General features: G+C 42.8%; 1 protein-coding gene and 1 non-coding gene across 2 annotated transcripts in view; one reads left to right on the top strand and one right to left on the bottom strand.

Annotated features, from left to right (window-relative positions):
- Positions 1–27,926, bottom strand: part of LOC126234979 (frizzled-4) — a 460,147-nt gene that overhangs the window by 77,673 nt on the left and 354,548 nt on the right. The gene's annotated exons all lie outside the window — the stretch shown is intronic.
- Trnaw-cca (transfer RNA tryptophan (anticodon CCA)) lies at positions 7,390–7,461 on the top strand. Its single transcript has one exon. It is a non-coding gene; the product is annotated as a tRNA-Trp (tRNA).

Genomic DNA, 27,926 nt, shown 5'->3' with positions numbered 1-27,926 from the left:
CACTTCCTCAAGAACCTCCCACTTACTACTACGACATGTGTTACAGTAAAAAATGAAGAAGATGAAAATGATAAATATGTGTGCACTGATTGACTTGAATTGTGCTGATATGGAACGTGGAAAAAAAGGCACAAAATCTGTATTGTAATATTAAAAGTGTTACAGGTATTAAAAATACATTGACCGTTTAAAACCACTGCGTAAATTGAATTTTTTGCTCCATCTAACAAATTGAAATTCACAACTAGAGCTAACTATGTCCATTTTTTTCTTGTTCCTAAGTAAATTGTTTAGCGTGGTTAATAAATTATTTCATATGCGTGCCAAAATTTAAGTTAAACTATGTCCCAGTCATTAAGCAGTTTCTAAAATCAATTTAAATCTCCAGGAATTCTTAATGAACCAAAAATTTTAGGACACGATTTCTTTGTTCCAAACGGACTTGGTCCAATTTGGTTCTGAACCACTCATAATATACCCATAAATCGCCAACTGGTACTATTACTATAAAAAAAAAGCGAAGGCAAAATAATGTCGATTTCTCTGCTGTACATTGTAATTCATCATTAACGATAATGAGAGCTGTCAACATTTCCTAACCGTTTCGACGTAATAACATCAAGGTTTTTTGCATGAGCGCAGCACTTGCTTTAATTTCCGCGGTTGTGAATGATAGCCGCCAGCGACCAACGGATGGCTCTGTCTCCGCTCATGGAACTGTCGTTACGTGCTGAATGGTGGTAACTTTACAGTGTTCAGCGAATCATTCAACAATTGAGCGACAAAACCAAGTTTTATGAAAATATACAAAAACCACCTGTATCTTAATTATAAATACCGTTTCTACACTAACGATAGTATGAATACGACCTGTGTTACGCTCCGTAACATTAGCAAGAGATGAAAACACGGATACAGATTTCAAGCGTAGTGCCGAATTGAAGTTTTACTCTCGCCTTGGCGGACGGCGTTGATAAAGCGGGGCGTTTGACTGCGCTGCAAGACCCTCTTCTATTATTGGAGGCTGTTGACGGCCTGTGTTCCGGCGAACACGGGTGTAGGTTTCCGGATGGACAATGGCGGCCTCAAAACAAAGCGCGGTTTGTTCCGGGGCACAAAAGGGCGCCGGTTTGCATTACGGCCGGCCTGACGCCTCGCCTTCCTGCGCGGGCCTAACTGTCTGTGACGTACCCTGGGTTTGTGACGGCAGGAATGTATACCGGCCACCGCTTCTCACGCGGTTCTGGCTGCTGGCCGGGAAAGTCAGCGGGTAATGTGTACACCCCGAAGCGGCGAACACACTGCAACCAAGTTTTGTACGCGTATCACACACGATGTAGACTGTGTACGGTCTGAACAGAAAGGAACGAGCAAATACTTATGGTATCACGTATTAGAATTCATTTTTTACGCCTCCTCATAATACATAAATAATACAATTAATCATGGGGACCGCGCAGGAACAGCACACAACACATGGAACTCTTTCTTAAGGTGCGTTTACACTGCGATTTGTATCGGCACATGTATGAGATACATGTATATGCGACTTTGCGACATGTATCGCGACTTGTATGAGTTGACAAGTATCAACGTCATACATGTATGAGCGTGCGTTTACACTGGTTGATACGTATCACTGTGCGATAGCTTCCGACGACGATTTGGAAGATTTGACATTTTTATGTGCTGATACACTTGCTCTTTTGGAAGATGATAGGAAGAAAAGGCGGAGGAAGCGTAGATGGTGGCACAGAGAGTTTCTCGCGAATTAACGCTAGAGGATGGCGCATATTTTAGAAATTATGTTAGGATGAGTATGGAGGATTTCCGCGGTTTGTTATCACTTGTGGCTCCTCTTGTGTCCAAAACCAACACAAACTTTCGGGAAGCGATTCCACCAGAGGATCAGTTGGCAGTAACACTCCGTTTTTTAGCCACTGGGGATTCCTCGTAAAACGAAGATTTCATGACAAAACATTTGCATTGACGCGCGATTGCTAATGCCAACGTCTCACACACGATTGTCGGCATCCGTTGTCAACATTATCACGCGAGGCCGCCGGAATAATAGCAAAACATTGATATACGTGCCAGATGCATGAAAAAATTATATAATGTATTACATACTCTGATACATATAAAACTTTTAGCTTCACTTCTTGGGATAAAATTGCACAATGGACTCGCAAACACGAAGAATAATGTTGCATATGGCACTTTTTGATATTCTATGCAGATACATTAACGTCGAAACGACAGTCGGTACCTTCAAAACTCAAACAGCCGCCAAAGAGCCTGGTACTACGCATGCGCTAATCGTCGAAATAAGCGGCAGTCGACAAGACGACAGGAAATGATAGTACTGCGCATGCGCGAGTTCTTCAAATGTCGCTCATACATGTCGCGTATATGGCCAAAAAGCGATACACAAAATGTATACGCGACATGTATGAGCTCGAGGGTCCGCATACAAGTTCCGTGAATTTTTGTGTGAGGTGATGTATCGCGACATGTCAAATTGACATGTCGCTCATACATGTCGCGATACATGTATCCCAGTGTAAACGTACCTTTACATGTATTGTTCAAAATGCGTTCACTGTTACATCTTGTTAGCTTGTTATAATTACGTCACAGCAGGAATTTTGTGTACCGGGCAATGAAAACCCGCACATGATAATTTCGAGTACTGGGTGGGACTTACAGTGGCAGAGTCGCTCAGAATTTGTAAAGTAAAGTTGTCATCAGGCCGAAAGTTGGTTCGAAGACCGCGAAGCTTTACAAGGCATCGTCCTGTTCAAGATAGTATGCCACTACCTTCCTCCGACCTTCGAAGTGGCTTAGGCAACCAGTTGTAGGGGGCCGTACAGTTTAACGGGAACTTCGAACCTCTTTGCAGCTTGGTATGTTTCAAACGCATAACTTATTGCTACGGATGGAAGTAGCTGTAACTGATGGAGAAAAAAATTAGAAAAGAAGTTCATGGGGGAGGAACACGTTTCGATGATGTGTAAGTTAGTCAGTTGAACAGAATGGATAGTGTCTTTGAAAAGAACTATAAGTAAAACATGGCCAATGGAATATGGCTGAACTAAATCAGGTGATGCTGAAGTACTGTAATTGGAGTAGGAAATGAGATGGTGAAAGTAATAGAAGAATTATGTTATTTGGGTAGGAAAAACCTAATGACTGTAGAATTAAATAAGATATAACATGTAAACTGGCAATATAAATACAACATATTTCACAAAATAGAGAAATATAGGTATAAGATAAAGAGAAATATATTGAGTGTTGGAAGAAAAAAATGGTTCGAATGGCTCTGAGCACTATGGGACTTAACTGCTGTGGTCATCATTCCCCTGGAACTTAGAACTACTTAAACCTAACTAACCTAAGGGCATCACACACATCCATGCCCGAGGCAGGATTCGAACCTGCGACCGTAGCGGTCGCGCGGTTCCAGACTGTAGCGCCTAGAACCGCTCGGCCACTCCGGCCGAATGTAGCCTTACGTGGAAGTGAAATGTGAATGACAAAAACTGTATGTACAAGAAGCGAATGGACATTTCTGAAATACGGTGATACAGAAAAATGTTGAAAATAAGAAATGAAGAAATGAAGAGGGGGAAAAGAAATGAATGGCACACTTGATTAAAAGAATGATTTGGTCTATAAGATACACTCTGAGACATCCAGGAATTGTTAATTTGGTATATTGGAGTGTTGAGGGGAATTGGGGAAAAATGCAGACGGAGATGAAGGACTGAGCACGGTAAGCAGTTCCAGTGGATGCGGGTTGCAATAATCTTGCTTGGAGAGAATAGACTAGTATCAGCAACTCCATAACGGACAGTTAGTTGGATAGACTTGAGCACAGTAAGTAGATTTAAAATGGATGCAGGATTGCAGTACTTATGTAAAAGATATGGCTTTACAAGAAAAATTATATCTTCCTTAGGGGCATAGTGCAACATTAATTTGGAATGGTAGCTGTTCATAAGCTTCATGTCCACTGGTGTACAGTCCTGGAGAGAAAACTCCCAGGAAATAACACGAAAATATCACTATTCGCATTGGAATAGTGGAAGATGTTAAGTAAATTTCTTAAATCATTATCTATGAAGTCATCTAAAATTGTTTGCTCCATAAGTAAATCACAGCAAAATATTTATGAACCTGTCAGCATACAAAGATATTTATATCACCATTTAGGTCATAGGTACATTATACACCAACAGGAAGTATCAACACATGGAGGTAAAAAAAAAAAGGAAGAGGTGTCATTACGTCATAAACTTGAAGCCGGTGTCCCCATGTTAACTAGCCCAAAACGTTAGGTTCATCGCAGTGACACTTCCCATGACGTCACGCTGACTTGTATCGTATTACTAGAACAAATATGCATCCAAGAACAGAAAAACGTTCGAAATTGCCTCCCTGACACTATGTTATTCTTGTAAGCTCTATAATTTTTAGTATTTAAAACAGTTAAGGCGCGCACACGACAGATATAATGAACAAGAAGCGCTAGTAACAGTAGTGTGCTAATGTTTAGGGCTACTTAAAATGGCGTCCACCCTGGCTTCAAAACAACGTACAGCATAAGTCTGTAGTGCCACCTCCCTTCTTTTTTTACCTCCATGTATCGATTTGTGAACTATATCTTTGGAACGAGTGGGCTCCAACTGTTTTTAATTTCCATTATTTGGCATCGCAGAGCGGTAGTAGTATGTGGCTGTTACAGACACAGCTGTAACAAATGTTCACACATTTCGTAGACTGGGCGTACTTTGATGAGTACGCAATATTGTCTTTGATGTCTTGATGATGACCAAGCAGGCACAGATGCAGTTAATGAGAGAGGAGCTGCTAACATTTCTGGAATGCGATGCGCAGAATGCAGCTTCACCACCATTCTGTTGGGTAAATTATTGCATAATATCAGTACTCACAGGTGCCTTCTAGCCAGTTTGTGAACTCTACTTACGTATAATACGATACAAGTTAGAGAAAGCATGAAATTTTATGAACGTAACTTTTATCTCCCCATATCATTATACTGTTTTCCAGTCTTACCTCTAAAACAATAGTCATTCCTGTTGCTCACGTAGTTAACTGTGCATTCAGCCCGATTCCAAGAATAGAAAATCGCTTATTCTGACTGTGTAATAGTTGCATTACATCTGAGTAGTTTGATTTTATCCGTTTACGGCTGTTAATGTTGACGTATTACATGCTTGTGATCAACACCCATATCATAATTGCCGTTACATTTTTATTACGCATTGTTTTCACACACTTGTAGGAAAGTGGTTTCCTGGTCTTGGTGCGAGTCAAGAGTATTATTTTTCATTTTCGTTCAAAATCTTGATTTCTTTCTCGACTCGTTAACTCTGTGTTGTGTAACTTGCGTTGTGGTTGATTCATCCTGTTATGCAATTAACTTACTGTTTTCATTTACATGTCTTCTTGGTTGTGTAATAGTGTTACTATGACAGCACGTTTGTGTCAAATGCTAAAATGTTGCGTGAAATCGGTCTTTTATGCGTTTTCTGTGTCCGTTGTTGAGTACTTCGACTCCTTTTCTTGATCTTGGGCACACGAAATTCTGATGGCGGTCAGTTTGAATTATCTGGCATACCCAATGGCGAGATCAGCAAACAAGTATATACGTTGTCTGCTTTGCAGTTGTACTCTACATAAAATACATACGCGCATGAAGGTAACGGCTTTCGATTGATCGAAATTTTTATGGTGTGCGTGTTGAATATTAGTCGCCAGCACCAGGGGCTGTGGCAAGGGGCGGGGGGGGGGGGGGGGGGGGCGGCGGGCACTGGATTAAATGACTTCAGAAATCAGGGAAGAATATATTACTTCAACAGATTCAATCATTTTTTATAATTATGTAGCAATATAGGTTGCAATGTATTTCAAATTTAACAAAAGAATAAGAGCGGCAAATAGCTTACTATCTAAACCAATAAATATCATTTAACTTAAAATGGGCGTCTTATTATTTATTAATACACATTGGATGTATATTAATGTACGAGTACCACTTACAATAATCAAGAAAGCTAAATATGCCGGGTATGCCTACCAACACTTAAATTGCTGACCCCAGACAAAAACTTCGAAATCGCCGGACATATGGGGCAAAGCGTATTATTTTCCCGGGCGCACACATTCTGTAGAGACGTTTTTACCCTGAACTCCAAAACAGTTACCAGAAACAACTTAAAGCAGCACCAAATATTACCAATTGTCGGTGGAGGACCCCAACTCTCCCTTTGTTAAGCGATATTCCATTCCCCCCCACCCAACACGCCATTAGCTCCCCTCCCCTTGATCGACTTCTAGAATCGCCCCTGGCCAGCACCGCATTATTAAGATGTATAACTTTGAAATTGATCCTTCAGCACTAACGGTATTCACAATTAGTAATTTATATTATTTATAGTATTTTATCTACGCTTCAGTTAAGGATTGTTGATGGAGAAAGCAACCAGCAACAAATACTTTTTAAATGGCTTTATTTTACTGCTATTATGTCCATCTGTAGATGCCTGCACTAGGTTTACTACAGTATTAGTTTCATCAGTTGTATGTCGTTGCGCACTGCATAAGAATATTTGAGTATTTAGCGTCACCTTAAATGCCGTGCGGGTGACTTGAGTAATAGAGAACACCTAAAGTAACTAAGTTACAAGTCTAGTTTTCGTCTTTATGCACTTTTAAAGCATTAGTGGCTGCTTGCGTTCTCCATCAGCAACTCTTAATTAATTTAACTGTTTTTCCTCCTGCAGGAGCAGCATAAATGAAAGAGTGAGAGGGCGCCCTTGAAGATGGCAAAGGTGTCAAGGATGTTGGAGATGGGCGAAAATACCAATTTACGATCAGTAAGTCGAAAGTTATAAGCGAAAATGTGGACATTTTTAATTTAGTTTTCGTCTGAAGACAATGTTAAAAGTCGAAGCAGACACATCTTGCTAATAATTTTATTTGCTGCACAACTTCCTGAAGGTTGTTCACAGTAGCATTTCCTAACTTACATGCGGACATGAAATGCTGTATTTCGGCTGGGCAAAACCCATATAGTTGATACTCTAGTAGTAATAAATGGCACTATATTACGTCTTTTAAGAATGACTTGAAACAGCCAGTGTAACCGAAATAACTGACGTAGTACGCATTTCATTTTTTTTTTTTACCCCGGATTAACTTTCTTATTGTTGTTTGCCGGTGGAGTTTAACGCCCTGTTGCCATCTTGTACTGGAGTTTTGCACCATAACTATGTAATTTAGTTGGAGAACCGAGAACACAAATCCAAAAAGCATGTGCTCCACAGTGAGTTCCAAGCAGTAGGAACGGCCACGCATGTTGACTCCGTGGCGCAACGGTAGCGCGTCTGACTCCAGATCAGAAGGTTGCGTGTTCAAATCACGTCGGGGTCAAAATATTTTTCTTGCGTATGACCAAATGAGAAGAAAAAACATGTAAGCAAATGATTTGTTATAACGTAAAACAACATAGCTACAGCTTGTAAAGCATCAAAATTGGTTTTAAGTCAGGTGACCGCTTGACATGGTAAGAATGAAATATCAGCCTCAAGTGACTTGCTAGCGTTATTGGAATTTGTTAAAGAATATTGCTTTCTCTCTGATTAGTAACGACTGACAATTTATATGCACTTAAGCGCTGGTTAACACAAACACAAACAAACACACACACACACACACACACACACACACACACACACACAAACGACACCAAACTTTGAAAATATTCATTTCATACAACAAAAAGGATAATTAATTCGCAATGGGTGTAAAGCGTTTACAAACGCCACACTTGTCTTTCCATGTGCGTGTTACTGACAATTGCCGACAGCGACCTGAGGTGCAGTGAGCGAAACACGACATGGTCTGCTGGTTTAGCCAGTCGGATTTAGTTTGTTTTCCTTGGTCTTACAAAATTTGCCATCATCTACTTCAAATATAAACATGCGGGCATAAAACAGCGACGCAGTACGTATTAATACTAGCTTACTGCGATTCACTGACGGATGGCCGCCTGATAGTTGTGGGGAACTGGCACCGATCAAGCATGCAACAGCCAGCAGTGCAAAATTGGCGATTTGATGGACCTCATACATCGATTGCACAACGACAGGGAAGAAGAGTAGGGGCTGCAATGACTGGATGAGTAAACTGTAATGCGTCATTAGTTTTTAGTTTTATAAATCAATTACTACGTACGCATTTAGCAGAGTACGAGCTCTCACGTGTTACACGAATTTGTTCTCTCTTGTAGCTCTCATTAAACGAAGAATAAAGGATGACCATTAGGTCTAAGAAAGAGGGGGCGAGTAACGGTCTAAAGTGCTTTAAACAACTCGCAAAAACGAGACAGGATCAAAGGAAATTTACATTTTTTCCGAATCTCGAATTTTTAAAAAATCTTATCTAATTTCGTGCAGCCTCTCACAGATCTCGAGACGTTTCGTATCCGTCACACCCGTCTCTGAGTCGTGCTGGAAAACTGGCAGAGGGTATTTCGTATCAGTGGGGAGCCAATGAATACTGAGGCCCTCCACACACTGAGCGACTCAAAAGCAATTCGTTGCCAACGTGAAATGGTGACGGGTCGGCAGCGAATCACTTGATGTGCACTTCCAAAGCGAGGCCCGCGCGGAAGACAGACTTTGGCGCGTACGTCACATTGCAGGTCTTCGATGATGATGATGATGATGTTTGGTTTGTGGGGCGCTCAACTGCGCGATCATCAGCGCCCGTAGAAAGTCCCAATTTTCTCACAGTCCAATTTTTACACAATCCAATTATAGGCACTGTCACGAATGATGATGATGAAATGATGAGGACGACACAAACACCCAGTCCCAGGGCAGAGAAAATCCCCAACCCGGCCGGGATCGAACCCGGGAACCCGTGATCGCAGGTCTTCGAGTACCAGCAACCGTCTCTGGTGTGGAGCGAGTATCTTTTTTAGACGAGTTTAACAGTTCTTCTCTGCGAATTCAAATGCATGTAAGTTCTCGATAGCACACGACGGAATTAAGACCTTCAATTGGTACTATTTCAATGAAATATTGATTTCCCGTGGGCCCTCCATGGAGCCGAGCGTTGCCGAAGTGTGGCGGACAAGCCTACTAGCGTGATTCAAAAGTTCGTTGCAAGGCCCGTGTATCTCGCTGGCCCGGTTAAAAAGGGTTCCGTAAACGGCGCGACTGCGCAGTGACTTCGTAGTCAGTCGCTTGCAACGCGTTGTCAACCAGTTGTCGACGATTCGGCGACCGTGCTCTCAAGCTATCTGGCTTGCGTCGTGTTCACGAACACAGCTCCATATTGGTTCAATTTGAAGACCAACAAGCAGGTTGTGAACATTAGCTTTCTATGGGAAAGCCGAGCGTTCCCATTTTATACAACTACAAGCTCCGAGGCTACTGCAGGAGAGATTAACAGAGAGAGCTGAGTGTGAAGTGGGAAGAGATACATGTGTACACCTATTGTTTAAAATAAAATTACCGGTATGTCAAAGGAAACAACAATACAAAAAATTGTAACTCACATCGATAGTATTCCTCTGTGTGACTAGCAGCCTCTGTCACTCAATAAAATTACGTTGTCAAGTGGAAACGAACAGTATGAATACAATGGTGCTAACCTACAAACGATCTAACGAACGCAAATCAGCATCACAAAAAGCACGCAAACCATCTCAAGATATTTGGGTTTTCAAAATAAAAGTAACGGTGTGTTATGGCGAAAGATGTCAACTGCACCAAATCACAGTAGCACTGTTTAGTCGTTCTGTAAAAAGCTATGAATTTCGAATCGTTCGGTTATAGTTCATTGGTTGCTATTCGGTTGGTGCATAAGCTATTAGCGTTTCTGTTTTGCATGTTGCTATAACACTTCCTATGGATTTATTTATCGATTGTTATTATCGATTTGTAGTTCACTGTAGCTATTTGAGTTTACATATTGTCATTTGGAGGTAGCGAGGGTGTAGTTGTGGACGTTATAAAACGGTGTGCCAACTGAGTTCAGTAGAGGGATGACAGCAGCGGAAGTAGGCAGAAAAACTTGCGCCGTGTATGGGGACAATGCCATTGGACAGAGCACGGCAAAAAAACCGTTTCTCTCGTTTTAAGGAGGATCGTTTTGATCAGTGACTTTCCACATTCATTCAGGAAGAGCTTCTTTAAACGCATAATGCACAATGATCCACGGCATTGTACTCGAGGAATGGCAGATATGGCGAACTGTGATCATTTCACCGTTGTGCGGCATTTGCATGTGATGGGGAAGTTTCAAAAACCGGAAATCGGGTGTATGGTTACCTCATGCTCTAGGCCAAATTCACAGAAATCTGCGGGTGGCCAAATGTGCATCTCTGCTTGTTCCTCATCAATTGGTTCGTGAATAACACGGATCATTCCTATCCTGTATCGTTACTGGTGATGAGAAATGGTGTCTTTATGCTAACATAAATGAAAAGAAAGGAATGGTTAAGCCAAGCCGGGAGGGATTAGCCGAGCGGTCTAATGGCGCTGCAGTCATGGACTGTACGGCTGGTCCCGGCGGAAGTTCAAGTCGTCCCCCGGGCATGGGTGTGTGTGTCTGTCCTTAGGATAATTTAGGTTAAATAGTGTGTAAGCTTAGGGACTGATGACCTTAGCAGTTAAGTCCCATAAGATTTCAGACGCATTTGAACATTTTTTTGGTTGAGCCCAAAGCAGCAACTCCCCGTAACCACGAAAGATAATGTTTTGCTTCATCTGGTGTGCTACGGATTGCTTCCCTGAGGCGTAATCGTCATTTCTGGCGTTTGTCAACAACGAAGGCGTCTTGCAGACGCAATCCAGGAACAACGACCAGAAAGATTGCGTGATGTGATGTTACTCCACGACAACGGCCGCAGGCATTCTGCTAGTGACAAAAAACGCTATACTAGGGTTGGGTTGGAAAGTCATTACGCACCCACCTTATTCACCTGATCTTGCGTCTTCAAATTTTCACCTTTCGTGCTCTATCAAGCAACTTTCAAGGAAATTACGTCCTAAAACCACGTGATTTCTACCGTCGCGGAATCGAAAAATTACCCCAGCTTTGGCAGATGGTTGTAAGTAGTGAAGGAGAATATATTATTGATGACTAAAGTCTGTGTTATGTATTGTGTTGATTAAACTTCTGAAGAGACGCTAGAAACATATACACCAACCCGATATATACTGCTTCCACTTTACACTTCTGCGTATGTACGGATGAATCGAGAATTTTCTTCGTTTTTTTATTAGTGTGAAATAATAATAGAGAACTATATCTTCCTCTGAGCTTGAATCTGTGCAGGACATGCCGAGTGTATCCGAAAGACGCTCCTGTGCGATAAACAGTACACCCTCTACTCCTCGCTCTCACACGAAAACTGCAGTTGCTCCTTTATGACACGTGATTGCCCCTTTTGCGGACCTGCGTTGCTAGCCAATCGGCAACCAGTTTCCGTTGTAGATCGCCTGCCTGTTGCGTTCCTTTTCAGTCTCCGTGTGCGGACATCCTAAATGTCTATATTCCTCGGCCTACTTTCCGTTATGTGTTTGCCTTGTAACTCTTATATCGAAGAAGTAGGTTTATGTTATGTATCTGTGTACCTGCAATTATGGAGTGTGCATTCTTTGTTATTTAAAGTCCTTGATTTGTGACAGGAAAATTAGAGTTCTGTAACGTATATATGAAAAAAGCAAAATGATTTGTTAAAATGATAATTATGTGTATGTTCATAAAAAGAAAATGTTTATTGAAAGCTGGTTCATGCTTAGGGCTCTTGTATTTGTAATATATAGAAGATATAGGGAAGTCCCTCAGAACAGAAGTGGCATGGCGCGATGTAAATGGTAGCGGTTTTGGCCGTGGAACTGAGCGGTTCCTTGGTGTGAACTGTGGCTAGCCGTAGCACGGTACACTTCTACGGTGCTAAGAGAGGCAATTCGAAGCTGCTTTACAATGGATTTGCCTCAGATGTGTATCTGTCTATTATTTGGTATTCTCAGCAAAAAGGAATGGTTCTAATATGGTGAAAATCCGACGCCAAGAAGAGATACAGTTAGCCGCCATGTAGCTTGCCACCTATCTTCGCCACTGGTTCACTAACTTCATACATTCAGTAATGGATATGGGCATGGACCAGTTAATTTATGTGTGGTTTGAATAATAATCACAAAAACAAATTTGCATCCGGAACCATATTTTCTAGCCTGATCACGAACCTATGCAGGGTCCTCACCTAAGTGCTACTAAAACCGAGTATCCTGATTTAAATGAACAATTCTTGCATTCAAGTGTTTTAAAGTTATTTTTGCCTAATGTAAAAGGAGTAGTAAAAGTTAAAGTTAAAACCACAAAAGTGAAGTTAGATAGGATTTTGCTAAAGTATCCCTAGTTTATTACAAAGTATAGTTTTGCAGGAATACAGTACAAGATTGTGAAAATATTACTGTCTAAAATAATTTGCTTCACAGGCGATAAAAAGGCAAACAAATTAAGTTCATTCTCAAAAATAGTGTGGTTTTGATTTGTATCATGAATAGTTCCTTTTTTGAAGTTAATTAAGCCTAGTGTGTTAGTGTCTTACAAAGTAAATTATGAACTACTCCAAGTGAAGTGAATGATTATCTTTTTGAATTAGTTTTTTTTTACTGTAATAATCAGAGAGAGAGTTGACTAGAGAAACTATACTAGTTTATGGGTATCCATCATATTCTTCACTCAAGAAAAAATTGAACTGTTACTGTTGCTGAGGAAAACTGATGTATTTAGAGGAACTCAGACAGTGTATTTATGAGATTATTCATATTTGTTGATTTTTTATGTCAGTTAAGATAAAAGCCCCTAATGCCCAAATTAAGTACTGCACTTCATACAATAACATTTCAGTAGTTGATTAAGTAATGCTCTCGAATGTAGCTGTCATTGGTATGAGCTTGCTGCAAAATTACTTCTCATAATTTACTGATGTGTGTGTTATTGGTAACTGCTGCTACACACAGTTCAGAGTGCACTGTGTCAGTTTGTATCCTGTTTGCTATCAAAGGGAAATCTCAACGAAAGTAATTTCAATAACCAATATTCAATTTTCTTAAAAATATATTTCCAAATTAACGTGCCTAATTGGGCTGGCGACTGTTAATTTTTTTCATACACTTATGATTTTATCACTTTTATTAACTCCCTAGGTTAAAGTCCTTTTGGTTTTTTCTGTTAATTTCACCAAATTCAAAATTATAGCCAGATATCTTTGTCCATTAGACACATGCGCGGTCAATCTTAAAAATCCTCCCAGAGGGTAACATCAGCTTGTTTCGCGGCAACAACAATACGGTACGAAAACGATTTGTAATAAACACAGCGCAAAAAATTACGATGACGTCATAGTGTCTGTAACAAGTTTTTGTAACTAAGTCAACGACTGGTCGGAAAGCAAAGGAAATCAACAGAAACGCGAAAGTGGCATAGAGGGCTTTTGATAAAGCAAATTGAGCTTTTACAAGTAAGCTCCCACTGCGCGTGAAACGAGAAATTTATATTTAATGTGTAGTGCCAGTTTTGAATTATGGTTGTGAGACATTTTATATCGCCTCACAGTAGTGTCTAGAGTTACGTAAACTACGTGATGTGACAAGCAGCAGAAGCTTACCTCTCACATTAGATACTATAGAGCGTTCTTTCATTTTGTTGGCTATCTATAAAGTTTGGCACGTGGCGTGAAATTCCACGATCCACTAGTCCACGGAGCGTGAAATAAAAGATCTGGTATGACAGATTTTTGCCTTGTGGAGAGGAAAGTGACCAGTGAGATGTGACATAGTTTTACATCACAAGCAGAATATTTGCGCCACCAAATTATATGGCTTAAAAGATCGTATCTGGTGTTTGCTTGTGTTTTCTCACGGAGTATATGGTTTGAATATAAACTGTATCAAAGCATCAGCAAATTCAGGATTTCTCGAAAACGTTTCCTTTTAGCTACAATTTTTTGTAATAAAATGACGAGAAACTACATATCGGTAGGTAAAGGCTTCCTGCAGTTGATGATTTTAGTCTTATAACCTGGGTTCTACGAAAGTATACCGTTTTAATGCTACGGCGCAGTGGTGATACATCAACAGCGCGTCTTTTTGGTACAGTCTGCATGTTAAATACCAAATCATGACATGCAGATACGGTCTTTAGACAGCGTACTCCATTTATGCAAGGCTAGTTGCTTTGTCGAATCTGTAGCACAGTTGGTAGCATCGCGACTTAGGAGTTGCGAAGAAAAAAGCTTTCTGAAATATGGCGTTTCAGTCTTCGATCGCTATACTTTATTTTCAATTACCGGTTTCGGGCTAGCTGCCCATCTTCAGATCTGTTACACAAAGTTAAAAATGTAATTAATAAAAGAGATACAGTTAGTGATAGAAACATCTTAGTTTACAAAAAGAAATTTTGGAACGTATTATCTATCACTAACTGTATCTCTTTTATTAATTACATTTTTAACTTTGTGTAACAGATGTGAAGATGGGCAGCTAGCCCGAAACCGGTAATTGAAAATAAAGTATAGCGATCGAAGACTGAAACGCCATATTTTATTAATGAACGATCGCGGAATTCCCATTGAGACAATTGTGTCTAGTTTTGATAAAAGCTTTCTGGTTCGCGCCCACCTCTTTTCGGGCTTTTTTTTTTTCATCTTTCGTGTTCTAAAAGTTTCTGGGTCTTTCTTATACATTTAATAGAAGAATTCTCACAAAAGTCTACGTCTTTAATGATCAATAATGCATTTGCTGTAACGTGACTGCCAGTCTACGTCTCTAAGTAAACACAAACACAATTTAGACACTGGAAGTTCCTACTATTATGAAACTATCTGTAAAATATACGTAACTATCTCTGCGTTTATCGACTGACACATGTGTGTAATTTGCTGGTAAACATCTTTTTCAGTGATTGTAAGCAGGTTGGAAAAAATCTTCTCTTCCATTCGAATTAAATTAAGAAACGAATCGCGATGTTGAAACCTATGTGGTGAAGTACGTCACATGAAGAGTATGGATATTATGCGTGCGCATACTGACACTATACCTCGACCATAAACAATTTATAACAGAAAATGGGATGAAAATTCAAGTGACTTAATGAATAACTTCTACTAGTGTGTATGTCAAGTCGTGGCACAGCGTTATGTAGTGTTTCTCTAACAGCATTTCGCTGCTCAAGCCATCGACGAGTCCACTCTCTTCTTCGCGATTTTCTTCGCTCTTCTTCGACAATCGCTGCCAGAGTTAACGCAGCTATTTTCCGCGCGTCCAAAAAAAATGGTTCAAATGGCTCTGAGCACTATGGGACTTAACATCTGTGGTCATCAGTCCCCTAGAACTTAGAACTACTTAAACCTAACTAACCTAAGGACATCACACACATCCATGCCCGAGGCAGGATTCGAACCTGCGACCGTAGCAGTCGCGCAGTTCCGGACTGAGCGCCTAGAACCGCTAGACCACCACTGCCGGCTCCGCGCGTCCAGTTTCGTAAAGGAACTGTGTGGTCTGCGGGCCAAATACAGCCAACAACGGCCGATGGAGAGGGATAAGAGCGCAAATGACGTTAACCGGCTCTTCTCGTGTGACGGCGGCGCTAATCTCGTGGAGCCGGATGTCCCGTCCACGTCAACGGTAGCTGCCTCGTCCCGTGTGAGGACGGCTTAACGATCAGCCAGTGACGTTGGCATCTGCCTTGTTGGGCCGCAGCCTCCAGTGGAAAGGCTGTAGAAGCGCTGAATGGTTCCCCTGCTCGGGACCGACCGCTATCTAAACTCTGGGGCGACATGTTTCAAAATACTGTCACAGCGGACTCAGATAGCGCGGAGGCCAGGCGTCAACAGCGGAGTCCATTCTCTAGCTGGCCGCTTTTTTTCTTCTTCTTTTTACTTGTAGGCCCGAGGTTATCGGCAGGCGGCGGGAATCCGGCCTACTTATCTCAGCCCGAAAATAGATGATTCACCCATCACAGCCGTTTAAGATCGGAAATATACTTCGTTCAGCAGATTTCGAGACCCTTTCTTCCTCTTCGTCATTTTTCTTCTCTATAAGCCAGATGTTATGGAAGCTGCACTGAAGCGCCAAAGAAACTGGTGTAGGCATGTGTATTCAAGTACAGAGATATGTGAACAGGCAGAATACAGCGTTGCGGTCGGCAGCCCCTCTATAATACAGCAAGTGTCTGGCGCAGTTGGTAGATCGGTTACTCCTGCCACAATCCCAGGTTATCAAGATTTAAGTGAGTTTGAACGTGGTGTTATAGTCGCGGCACGAACGATGGGACACAGCATCTCCGAGGTAGTGACGAAGTGGGGATTTTCCTGTACGACCATTTCACGAGTGTACCGTGAATATCAGGAATCCGGTAAAAGATCAAATCTCCGACATCGCTGCGACCAGTAAAAGATCTTGCAAGAGCGGGACCAACGACGATTGAAGAGAATGGTTCACCTCGACAGAAGTGCAACCTTCCGCAAATTGCTGCAGATTTCAGTCCTAGGGTGTCACCAAGTGCCATCGTGCGAACCATTCGACGAAACATCATGGACTTCCGGAGCCGAAGGCCCACTCGTGTGCCCTTCATGACTGCACAACACAAAGCTTTACGCCTCGCCTGGGCCCGTCAACACCGACATTGGACTGTTGATGACTGGAAAAATGTTACGTGATTAGACAAGTCTTGTTTCATATTGTAACGAGCGGATGGACGTGTACAGGTTTGGAGACTACCTCATGAATCCATGGACCCTGCATGTCAGCAGGGGACTGTTCAAGCTGGTGGAGGCTCTGTAATGGTGTGCCGTTGTGCAGTGATATGGGACTCCTGATAGAAGCGACTTCGACAGGTGACACGTACGTAACTATCCTGTCTGATCACCGGCATCCATTCATGTCCATTGTGCATTCTGACGGATTTGGCCAATTCCAGTAAGACAATGCGACACCCCACACGTCCGGAATTGTTACAGAGTGGCTGCAGGAACACTCTTCTCAGTTTAAACACTTCCGCTGGCCACCAAACTCTCCAGACGTGAATATTATTGAGCATATCTGGGATGCCTTGCAACGAGATGTTCAAAAGAGATCTCCAACCCCTCGTACTCTTACGGATTTATCGACAGCCCTGCAGGATTCATGGTGTCAGTTCCCTCCAGCACTACTTCAGACATTAGTCGAGTCCATGCCACGTCGTGTTGCGGCATTTCTGCGTGCTCGCGGGGGCCCTCCACGATATAGGCTGGTGTCCCAGTTTATTTGGCTCTTCAGTGTATAATAAACGACTAAAAGAGAGGTTCGAAGAATACTATACCTGGAATTCACTTAATCCTAGCCCCACAAAAACCGTGGTCTGTGCCTTTGTCTCCACAATAAGCACGCTACCAGAGAGCTGCAGGAAGAGGAAGGCTGTTGGACCACTGTCCCTACCCTGAGATATAGGCAGCACCACGTGGACTCCAGAATGAAATTCAGAGGCAGAGACAATATTTTAAGCTGAAATAAGCGGTGTTAAACTACAAGTGCGAAAAACAATAGCACTGACAGTTTGCCTCTCTGTTTCGTATAAACCTGGCCATGCCAAGCAAGCTGATGTCGCACTAAACGAGAAGATTCATCGCGGATATTCTGAAATCTATTCCTACAGATAAGATCTACCACCTGGCTGGAATTGCTCCACCGACAATTTGATGTGATACAACTGCTTACAAAGGGAGCATGAGCTCACCCACATTCGAACAAAACCCACTATCCGGCTGAAATCTAGAATTGCTCCCTTGGAGCAACCGAGGATTACGAATACCAAATTCATCCTGAAGTGGGGATATGGCCAACTTCATTAGATCATCCCTGGAGGAAATCATCAGAAGAATTACCCCTCGTCCATCAAGAATACTGGTGAGTGTGGAAGTCTTTTAACAGCGCAGACAAGAAGCACAATATCGAAAAAAATCTAAACTTTTTATTCACAATAACGTCTAACGTGTGAGGTCCACACAAGCTAGCACACACATTCCTGCCCTGATTGCCTCACCCATTACAACCTCCAGGACCGCATGTCGGCTACTACTTATGCAACATCTCTCTCTTCCGCTCTGTTTTGTAATACATAATTTGGAATATGTAATTTGTGTTATAAGCGTACAACAGGTCTATTCCCGTAGCTTGTACTTTCTTCTACTTATTTTAAGATGTAATCTCATGCTTCTCCGAATGTAGACTTGTTGCCTATCTTTTATTTACTCTTGTCTCGGTTAACCTCTTCGTACGTCCAGTGTTCCCCCAAAGAGGAATGTAAACTAGCTGAAATGGTGTCCTGAATGGTTGACCATATTCTTTCTTCTAGCGACAATACGCATCCTTCTCGCTCTAACTCGATATCCGACCGCCTATCTTCTGCGTTCTCTGCAAGCAACGTCTCTCGAAAGACTCCAGTCTTTCCTTTTTTTGCCGTAAGCTTTTGAGTTGTAGGTAATGATACTTCACTTATGGAAACACCTCCGTATTAAACAGATACTGGATTATTTACAACTCGTCCTATCTTCTTGTCGAAACACTTTTACTCTAGTTGTAAAATATGTGTCAGAGTATATTACTTTATAACTTGGTGTTCCCGGCAAAATTAAACATTCAAATGGCAGACGGTATACCGACAAACACAGCAAGTGTTTTTTCGACGTAAATAGCACAAGAATTATTTTGAGCACTTACAAAGGCCATTATGTTGTTTTCAGCTCGTCATTAGGACTGGTAAGAGGAAAGTTATCATTTTCATGACCGTCCTAACTGCAAGGTATTATTACTTAAAGGAACTTCCACCACAGCTTGAACCCTCGACAGCTTTTTGTCAGCACCATGAGAATGCACAAAATAAATGTGAATGGCTGTCCGAAAATGAACCTGTCTGTTCTAAACTAGTAACGGCGCTATTTTTTAATGAACGAAATCAATAACAATCCCTTGTTGCTTTTCTTTCATTCAGTACGAATTCATTTATACTTCCTGTTTTTAAGGCATACACTTGTGGCCGTCAATATTGTTCTGTTATTGACATTTTCTATCTCAAATATTCTGTTTTTTTTTTAAATATCTACACACACACACACACACACGTGATGGGACTGTTCACGTATTTCAAAGTGGTGACCTGCAACCAGCACTCTTTGCTGTGCGTATAAGAGAGAATAAAATAAAATATTATTTTACCGAATGAAAATAAACAAACCATGTTATGTTAGTGATTTGTTTCTCTCCAAGACGTGCAGCCGACACGAAATGCTGAAATGGATGAACGCTGTTGCTTAAGACGGCGTGAAACTAGTTTATTTAATTTCTCATCAATAAGTACACCAAAATTTTTCTAAGATTCCACCTTAACTTTACTAACTCTTGCACATTCTTTAAATGTGTCTGTGTTGTTGTATACATATTGTTATTATTGTTGTTATTATGAAGAGCGAGACCACTTGCAGAAAACCAGACAATATTTCTTTTAATCGCATTACTTAAATTTTCCTCTGTTGCTGTGTCAGATTTTTAAGCATTGATTGTGATACCAGTGCCTTGTGCTACAAGAGCTATTTCTTCTTGGTGTGTATTAAATGGAAAGTCTGTTACACTGTCTGTAAGCGAAATAGCAATGCACATTATACTGAACCCTGCGGAACTGCAATGAATAAGAATGGGGAAAGAAATTGTGCTTGTCTATACTTGCGCTAAGCGAGTTAGGCAAACCACGAAAAGCCCTGGTAGACGGACAGGGTTTGATCCTCGCTCGTCGCGAATGCAAATGCAGTACCTAAGCTTTGTCGCACCTTGCTCGGTTGCTGGAGCGATGCAGGAACGCTAGGGGATGTGTTACGTATTCGACCGTGCAGTTGTCCGATGCAAAGAGAGCTACCACTCTGACTTTCAACGAGGCCCGGCTTTTTTAGCAGGTTCCTAGAGCAAGTCTGTGGAAAACTGCCAGCGCGTTACGATGTTTCAACAGCACAGTGTCCAAGTCACGACGACGCAGTGACTCGTGGCAAGAGAGTCAGCGGAGAAGCGGGAATCGTTGCCACAGAGCAGAAGTGGCGTAGGGATTTTAGCAGGGTGTCGCATGAGCTATTCTGTAGCCATGGCCATATCCGAACTGCACAAACTAAAAACATCCGCGACTGAGTAGAACTCAGATGACGAGAAAATATGCGTTATTAAAGTGCCAGTGATGCGCGAACTATGAAGCGCACCTAACTATATAAGAGTAATGCTGTGAGATTACTCACTTATCGCCTTTCTTCCAACAACGTGCCCGATTTATCTAGGACCAAAGATCCAAGAATCTCGTGCGTCAGATGGCCTGGTTCCGGCACTGAAAGCACGAATATGACGCTGTGATGATGTAGCTCACATTTTCATAATGTTACGATGGTCCTTTTGCTACCCATAATTATGACCAAGTTTACTTCCATATTTGGAAAGTCGGCAAGTACTTCTTAAGGTAAACCGTTTATCCCATGGAAGAACGTTCTTCTTTCAGACTACAGTGCCGTAGTTTATTCCAAGTGGCCTTCCAAGTTCAACTTGGAAACTTAGTTAAACTGAAGGTTAACTTTTCAGCTTGTCATGTAACTTCAACGTTATCGACCATATGCTGCGATTTAGGGCATCGAATCCGGTAATGATTCCTTACCCTGTACGTTGATAACAGATCCTAAAGAGGCGTTTCCTGGAGAAGAGAATACAATTGTTTCAACAGTTACGTATTTCTGTCCAGTGTTCACAACATGATAAACGTGGGCCAATGCTTTGGAAATGAAATTGTATCAAAATGCTTTTGTTGATCTGTTAGACCACATATCGTTTGGAATGATATCAAAATACACTCCTGGAAATGGAAAAAAGAACACATTGACACCGGTGTGTCAGACGCACCATACTTGCTCCGGACACTGCGAGAGGGCTGTACAAGCAATGATCACACGCACGGCACAGCGGACACACCAGGAACCGCGGTGTTGGCCGTCGAATGGCGCTAGCTGCGCAGCATTTGTGCACCGCCGCCGTCAGTGTCAGCCAGTTTGCCGTGGCATACGGAGCTCCATCGCAGTCTTTAACACTGGTAGCATGCCGCGACAGCGTGGACGTGAACCGTATGTGCAGTTGACGGACTTTGAGCGAGGGCGTATAGTGGGTATGCGGGAGGCCGGGTGGACGTACCGCCGAATTGCTCAACACGTGGGGCGTGAGGTCTCCACAGTACATCGATGTTGTCGCCAGTGGTCGGCGGAAGGTGCACGTGCCCGTCGACCTGGGACCGGACCGCAGCGACGCACGGATGCACGCCAAGACCGTAGGATCCTACGCAGTGCCGTAGGGGACCGCACCGCCACTTCCCAGCAAATTAGGGACACTGTTGCTCCTGGGGTATCGGCGAGGACCATTCGCAACCGTCTCCATGAAGCTGGGCTACGGTCCCGCACACCGTTAGGCCGTCTTCCGCTCACGCCCCAACATCGTGCAGCCCGCCTCCAGTGGTGTCGCGACAGGCGTGAATGGAGGGACGAATGGAGACGTGTCGTCTTCAGCGATGAGAGTCGCTTCTGCCTTGGTGCCAATGATGGTCGTATGCGTGTTTGGCGCCGTGCAGGTGAGCGCCACAATCAAGACTGCATACGACCGAGGCACACAGGGCCAACACCCGGCATCATGGTGTGGGGAGCGATCTCCTACACTGGCCGTACACCACTGGTGATCGTCGAGGGGACACTGAATAGTGCACGGTACATCCAAACCGTCATCGAACCCATCGTTCTACCATTCCTAGACCGGCAAGGGAACTTGCTGTTCCAACAGGACAATGCACGTCCGCGTGTATCCCGTGCCACCCAACGTGCTCTAGAAGGTGTAAGTCAACTACCCTGGCCAGCAAGATCTCCGGATCTGTCCCCCATTGAGCATGTTTGGGACTGGATGAAGCGTCGTCTCACGCGGTCTGCACGTCCAGCACGAACGCTGGTCCAACTGAGGCGCCAGGTGGAAATGGCATGGCAAGCCGTTCCACAGGACTACATCCAGCATCTCTACGATCGTCTCCATGGGAGAATAGCAGCCTGCATTGCTGCGAAAGGTGGATATACACTGTACTAGTGCCGACATTGTGCATGCTCTGTTGCCTGTGTCTATGTGCCTGTGGTTCTGTCAGTGTGATCATGTGATGTATCTGACTCCAGGAATGTGTCAATAAAGTTTCCCCTTCCTGGGACAATGAATTCACGGTGTTCTTATTTCAATTTCCAGGAGTGTATTTCGAAGCAACTTTGCATATAAACAAATTGCGTAAGACGGTATGAAACTAGTTTCTTTCTATATAATTTCTCGTCAATATATACACCAAAATTTTTTTAAGATTCCATCTTAACCTTACTACCTCTTCCCATACTTTAAATGTGTCAGTTGCATTGTAATAATACTGTTATTATTATTGTTGTTGTTATCAAGAGAGAGAGACCACTTGCAGAAAACCAGTCAATATTCCTGTTTAATCACATTACTTACATTTTGCTCTATTGCTGTGCGCCGTTTTTACGGGATACCACAGCCATGTGCTACAACAACTACTTCTTCTTGATGTGTGTGGTACGGTGACTTAAGTTAAAGCTGTAAAGAAACAACCCGTTGCAACCAGCATTATACTTCAATATTTATTAATTACAACGCGTTTCGGAGGCTTTACTCCATTACCAGAAGACGAATTAAGTTTTTAGTTCAACAAAATTGGTCTCAGAAACGCAAAGATGTAGATAATTATAAAAGTAACACAAATTTATCTGCAATTAACCGCTGGTTTGCAACATCGGTTGTAAGAAGAATGTTGAAACTTCCTGGCAGATTAAAACTAGTGCCGGACTGAGATTCGAACTCGGGACCTTTGCTTTACGCGGGCAAGTGCTCTACCATTTGAGCTACCCAAGCATGACTCGCCCCGTCCTGACAGCTTCAATTCCGCCAGTACCTCGTCTCCTAGAGCACTTGCTCGCGAAAGGCAAAGGCCCCGAGTTCGAGCCTCGGTCCGGCACACAGGTTTAATTAGCCAGGAAGTTTCGTATTAGCGTACATTTCGCTGCAGAGTGAAAATCTCATTCTAAAAAGAATGTTGTGTCGCTAATCCACCAATAGCTGTTGCAAATTTTTAATGAATTTTTCTGTAGGTTGCTTGACATCTCATGGTTTTCCGAGACCTATGTTGCTGAACTACAAATTTAAGCTGTCGCCTGTGTCATTGACCAAATCCACCGAAAAGCGTCGTAATTAATAAATACTCAGATTAGTGACACCCTACAAAGTGTTACTTGTGTACGACTCGGAAGTAAAACTTTCGTTGCATCAAGTCGCTGCCTCTAGTTTTCCATTACCAAAAATTATTTTAGAAAATACGTGTTCTGACAGCTGTTCCACCTGAGAACGTGCTGAACGGCCAAATGTGGTTTAGAAATTATAGTCACAAAGAGGTAAGCAAAGGAAAAATAACTGGTTATATACTTCGTGCAGACCATAATCTGAATTGTTCTCGTGCTACCTATATGAGAAATGCGATGGGGGTAGCGGAACAGTTTGAGTATTGCTCGAATACCAGTTTACTCAACCGATTTTTGGTAGAACCAAGCCGCCCTTCTAGTTTCCATGATTCCTGAACAACAACTCTCTTCCATTTTCGAATTGTGTTTTCCGACTTATTACAACCCTCCAACGTGTCAGTGAACAACTTCGATATCTGCTCTCACGCAGTGTAAATCTTCCATTGGCCTTCCGCAACAATGAACTCACATGTTCGCTGTATTTAGTATCGTCTCGAATTGTTACCGCTGGATATTTAAACGATGTGACAACTTTACCACTTACTTGTAATCTTATACTATCTACATCCACACTTACATGATTACTCTGCAATTCACAATTAAGTGCGCCTTGCAGAGGGATTTAATAGTGAACCATCTTCAAGCTATATCTCTACCGCTCCACTGTTGAACAGCTCGCGGGAAAGACGAAAATTTAAACATTCCCGGGCGAGTTCTGATTTTTCTCATTTTACTACAATGAACTACGTAACTGGGCACCAACAAACAGTTTTCACGTTCGGAGGAGAAAGTTGATGATTGGAATTTCATGAGGAGATCCTGTCGCAACGAAAAACGCCTTTGTTCTAATGAATTCCACCCCAACTATGTTATCATATCCGTGACACTTTGTCCCCTATTTGGCGATAATACAAAACGAGCTGCCTTCGCCGGCCGGAGTGGCCGTGCGGTTCTGGGCGCTACAGTCTGGAGCCGAGCGACCGCTCCGGTCGCAGGTTCGAATCCTGCCTCGGGAATGGATGTGTGTGATGTCCTTAGGTTAGTTAGGTTTAATTAGTTCTAAGTTCTAGGCGACTGATGACCTCAGAAGTTAAGTCGCATAGTGCTCAGAGCCATTTGAGCTGTCTTCCTTGGACTTTTTCGATGTCGTGTCTCCCCTTCTATCCTGTCTGCTAAGATCCCATACTGCACAGCAGTCCTGCGGAAGAAGACGGACAAGCATAGTGAAGGCAGTTACTTTAGTATGCCTGTTAGACGGTAAATAAGAGAATCATCTGCAAACAATCTAAGATGTCTTCAGATTGTCTCCTAAATCTTTTATATAGATCAAGAACAGGAGAGGACTTAAAACACTTCTTCGAAGAATGCCAGATATTGCTTCTGCTTTACTCGATGACGTTCCGTCACGTACTCCGAACTGTGACCATTCTGACAGGAAACACGTGTTGCGAATACATAGAAAGAAGGATTCTTTATCGCATGATTACATGATAGCGGAACAGACATTGGTAGCAGTTACTTCTGTAAAATATCTGGGAGTATGCGTACGGAACGATCTGAAGTGGAATGGTCATTTAAAATTAATTGTTGGTAAGGCGGGTGCCGGGGGGGATTCATTGGGAGAGTCCTTAGAAAATGTAGTCCATCAACAAAGGAGGTGGCTTACAAAACACTCGTTCGACCAATACTTGAGTATTGCTCATCAGTGTGGGATCCGTACCAGGTCGGGTTGACAGAGTAGATAGAGAAGATCCAAAGAAGAGCGGCGCGTTTCGTCACAGGGTTACTTGGTAAGCGTTATAGCGTTACGGAGATGTTTAGCAAACTCAAGTGGCAGACTCTGCAAGAGAGGCGCTCTGCATCGCGGTGTAGCTTGCTGTGCAGCTTTCGAGAGGGTGCGTTTCTGGATGAGGTATCGAATATATTGCTTCCCCCTATTTATACCTCCCGAGGAGATTACGAATGTAAAATTAGAGAGATTCGAGCACGCACGGTGGCTTTCCAGCAGTCGTTCTTCCCGCGAACCATACGCGACTGGAACAGGAAAGGGAGGTAATGACAGTGGCACGTCAAGTGCCCTCCGCCACACACCGTTGGGTGGCTTGCGGAGTATAAATGTAGATGTAGATGAAATCGCGAATCCAGTGGCACAAGTGAGACGATACTCCGTGCGCACGCTATTTGATTGAAAGTCGCTTGTGAGGAACGGTGTCAAAAGCCTCCTGAAAGTCTAAAAATATTCAGTCAATTTGACATTCCTTTCGCTTTGTGCTTGCCATTATGGTGTACATACTAACATTCAGTACACGAAGTAGAAATACTATCCAAGACATCTAAACGCAAGCCTATTCGAATGGCGTCGTCTAGTCTTAGTTTTCCGTGTGTGTTCATATGCTCCACGCTATCTACGCAAAATGACGCATGTCCGTTTGAATGGTGTTTCAGTATTTGTGATGCATACTGAGGATTTCTGCGTGCTACAAAACATGTCAAACTAATTAAAATGCTTAACAATCAGTGAAACAGGGAACTCTGTTTCATAAATTGTAATTTATCGTCAGTACTTTTTATCCCCGGTCTGCTACCGTTTTGTTATGGAATCTGTTAGAATTTGTGCATCGCCCACTCAGATATACACAAACCTCCATGCAATTCGAAACACGTTGGGCTCGGCTCGCCGCACCGCAACACCTTACTTCTTGCGTTTACAGTTAAACTCCCCCCCCCTCCCCCTCGCGGTTTATCTGAGCTGCCGCCGACGTAACGCCAGCACGGGCTTACTTTTATGGCCGTAACGGCCGAATCCTCCCACACCGGCAGATTACACACTAATCCCGGACAAACGGCTGCCCCCGTGACGAAATGACAAACCCGGTATTGGAACAAACAAGATTATGCTCGCCAAAGTTCTGCGTTCTCCGTCAAGGCCCCAAGGTCCACACTTCTGCAGGCGATCCACCTCCACGGCAGTGTCTTCATTCATGTCATTATCTGCAGCAGAAGCGTCCATTAGTTACCAACTGCTAGTAAAAGCCTCCGATAGACTTACCCGTGCATTTTTCCCTTCAGTTAAAGTCATCCGTGTTGCTCTTCATGTTTCCTAATGCCGTCTGCATTTATCGGTATTTCCTTCTCTTTTGAGATCCAACAAAGAGCTTCCATACTGCATATACCACCCATTTGCTTGTCTACACGTCCCTCCCACCCCATTTCATTTTTATTGCGGTTTTATCAGCGTACACCACCCCCATCCTGTTCCCTTGATCATTTGTTTTGTCTTCCTAGCAATTCCTAAACATCCTTCTTTCCACTTACCGCTTAGCAGACCTCTATTTCTAGAGCAGTTTTCGCATTGAAAGCCTTCATCTCAATACTACAAGTGAAATTCTGTAATACACACTGACTTCTAAGGTTCAGTTTCAAACTCATTGTTGAAACCTTAGCTTTCAAAGTTGTATTTAGTACTGAATCACTCGTGACCACTTCCACTGTTTATTTCTTTTCCCACCCAAACAGAAACAGAAGTGATGACACTTTCTGCAGGACCTGACCATCATTTTGCAGGACAATGTTCAAGCTGTTACTGATTTGTTTGACCGATGGGACTGCTAAGTGCTATACCACCTACTGCACTCCCCTGACTTAAGCCCTCGTAAGTTTAACTCGATTTCTAAACTGAAGGAAACACTTCACGGCATTCGCTTCAGAGCTGCTACAAATTCGTCGGGCAATAGACCGCGCCGCTCGAACTGTCAACACCGCCCGTGTTTGTTTTACTTAATTCCACATCGCTGGCGACGGGCTATACACAATGATGGTGACTACTTTGAAGGTCAGTAAAACTTTGAAACACGTATCTATTTTGCACGAGCCACTATTGAAGTTCCAACTCTCGTAGAATGCAACACACCAGCTGAATCCGCCATAGCAGTACAAAATAGGGTCACGGTTATAAGATAAAAGCGGTGGAGCCGCGCACAGCACAATGCCTCTAGTCTATGGTGTGCAAACAAATACTGCCGTATTGTTGGGCACTTCGTATTCCGTCAATACCATCATGAAGGAGACATTTCAGGGAATCAAGTTATACTTCAGACTTTTGTAAACTATACTGGTAAAAATTATAACCAGCGCTAATCTAATCGAGCTGATAATAATAATTCTAGATTACTTCATATAGGTATGTTAACAGAAAAACAGCTACTTTCAGAAAAAGCCTTCTGTGCTACTCTGGTTGTGTGAATCCCTTTTTGAGCGGAAAAAAAATGTAGTCGTGCAGCAGGCTGATGACTTTTCACGTTTAGGGCAGTTAAGACATGGGTGGACAGCAAAAGAAAACGAGGAATAAGCTGAAAGCGCGCGGTGAGGTGCTCGGCTGGCGTAGCAGGCAGCGTCAGGTCGTCACGTCGCAGACGGAGGCCGGGCTCTGCCCACACCTTTTGTCCACGCGGCGCTGTGTGCCGTCGCGACAAGGTAATTTATTTGG

This window comes from Schistocerca nitens, chromosome 2 (genome assembly GCF_023898315.1).
Source record: "Schistocerca nitens isolate TAMUIC-IGC-003100 chromosome 2, iqSchNite1.1, whole genome shotgun sequence".
Lineage (NCBI taxonomy): Eukaryota > Metazoa > Arthropoda > Insecta > Orthoptera > Acrididae > Schistocerca > Schistocerca nitens.
Note: the sequence above shows the minus strand (reverse complement) of the source record. Positions and strands in the feature narration are given on the sequence as shown.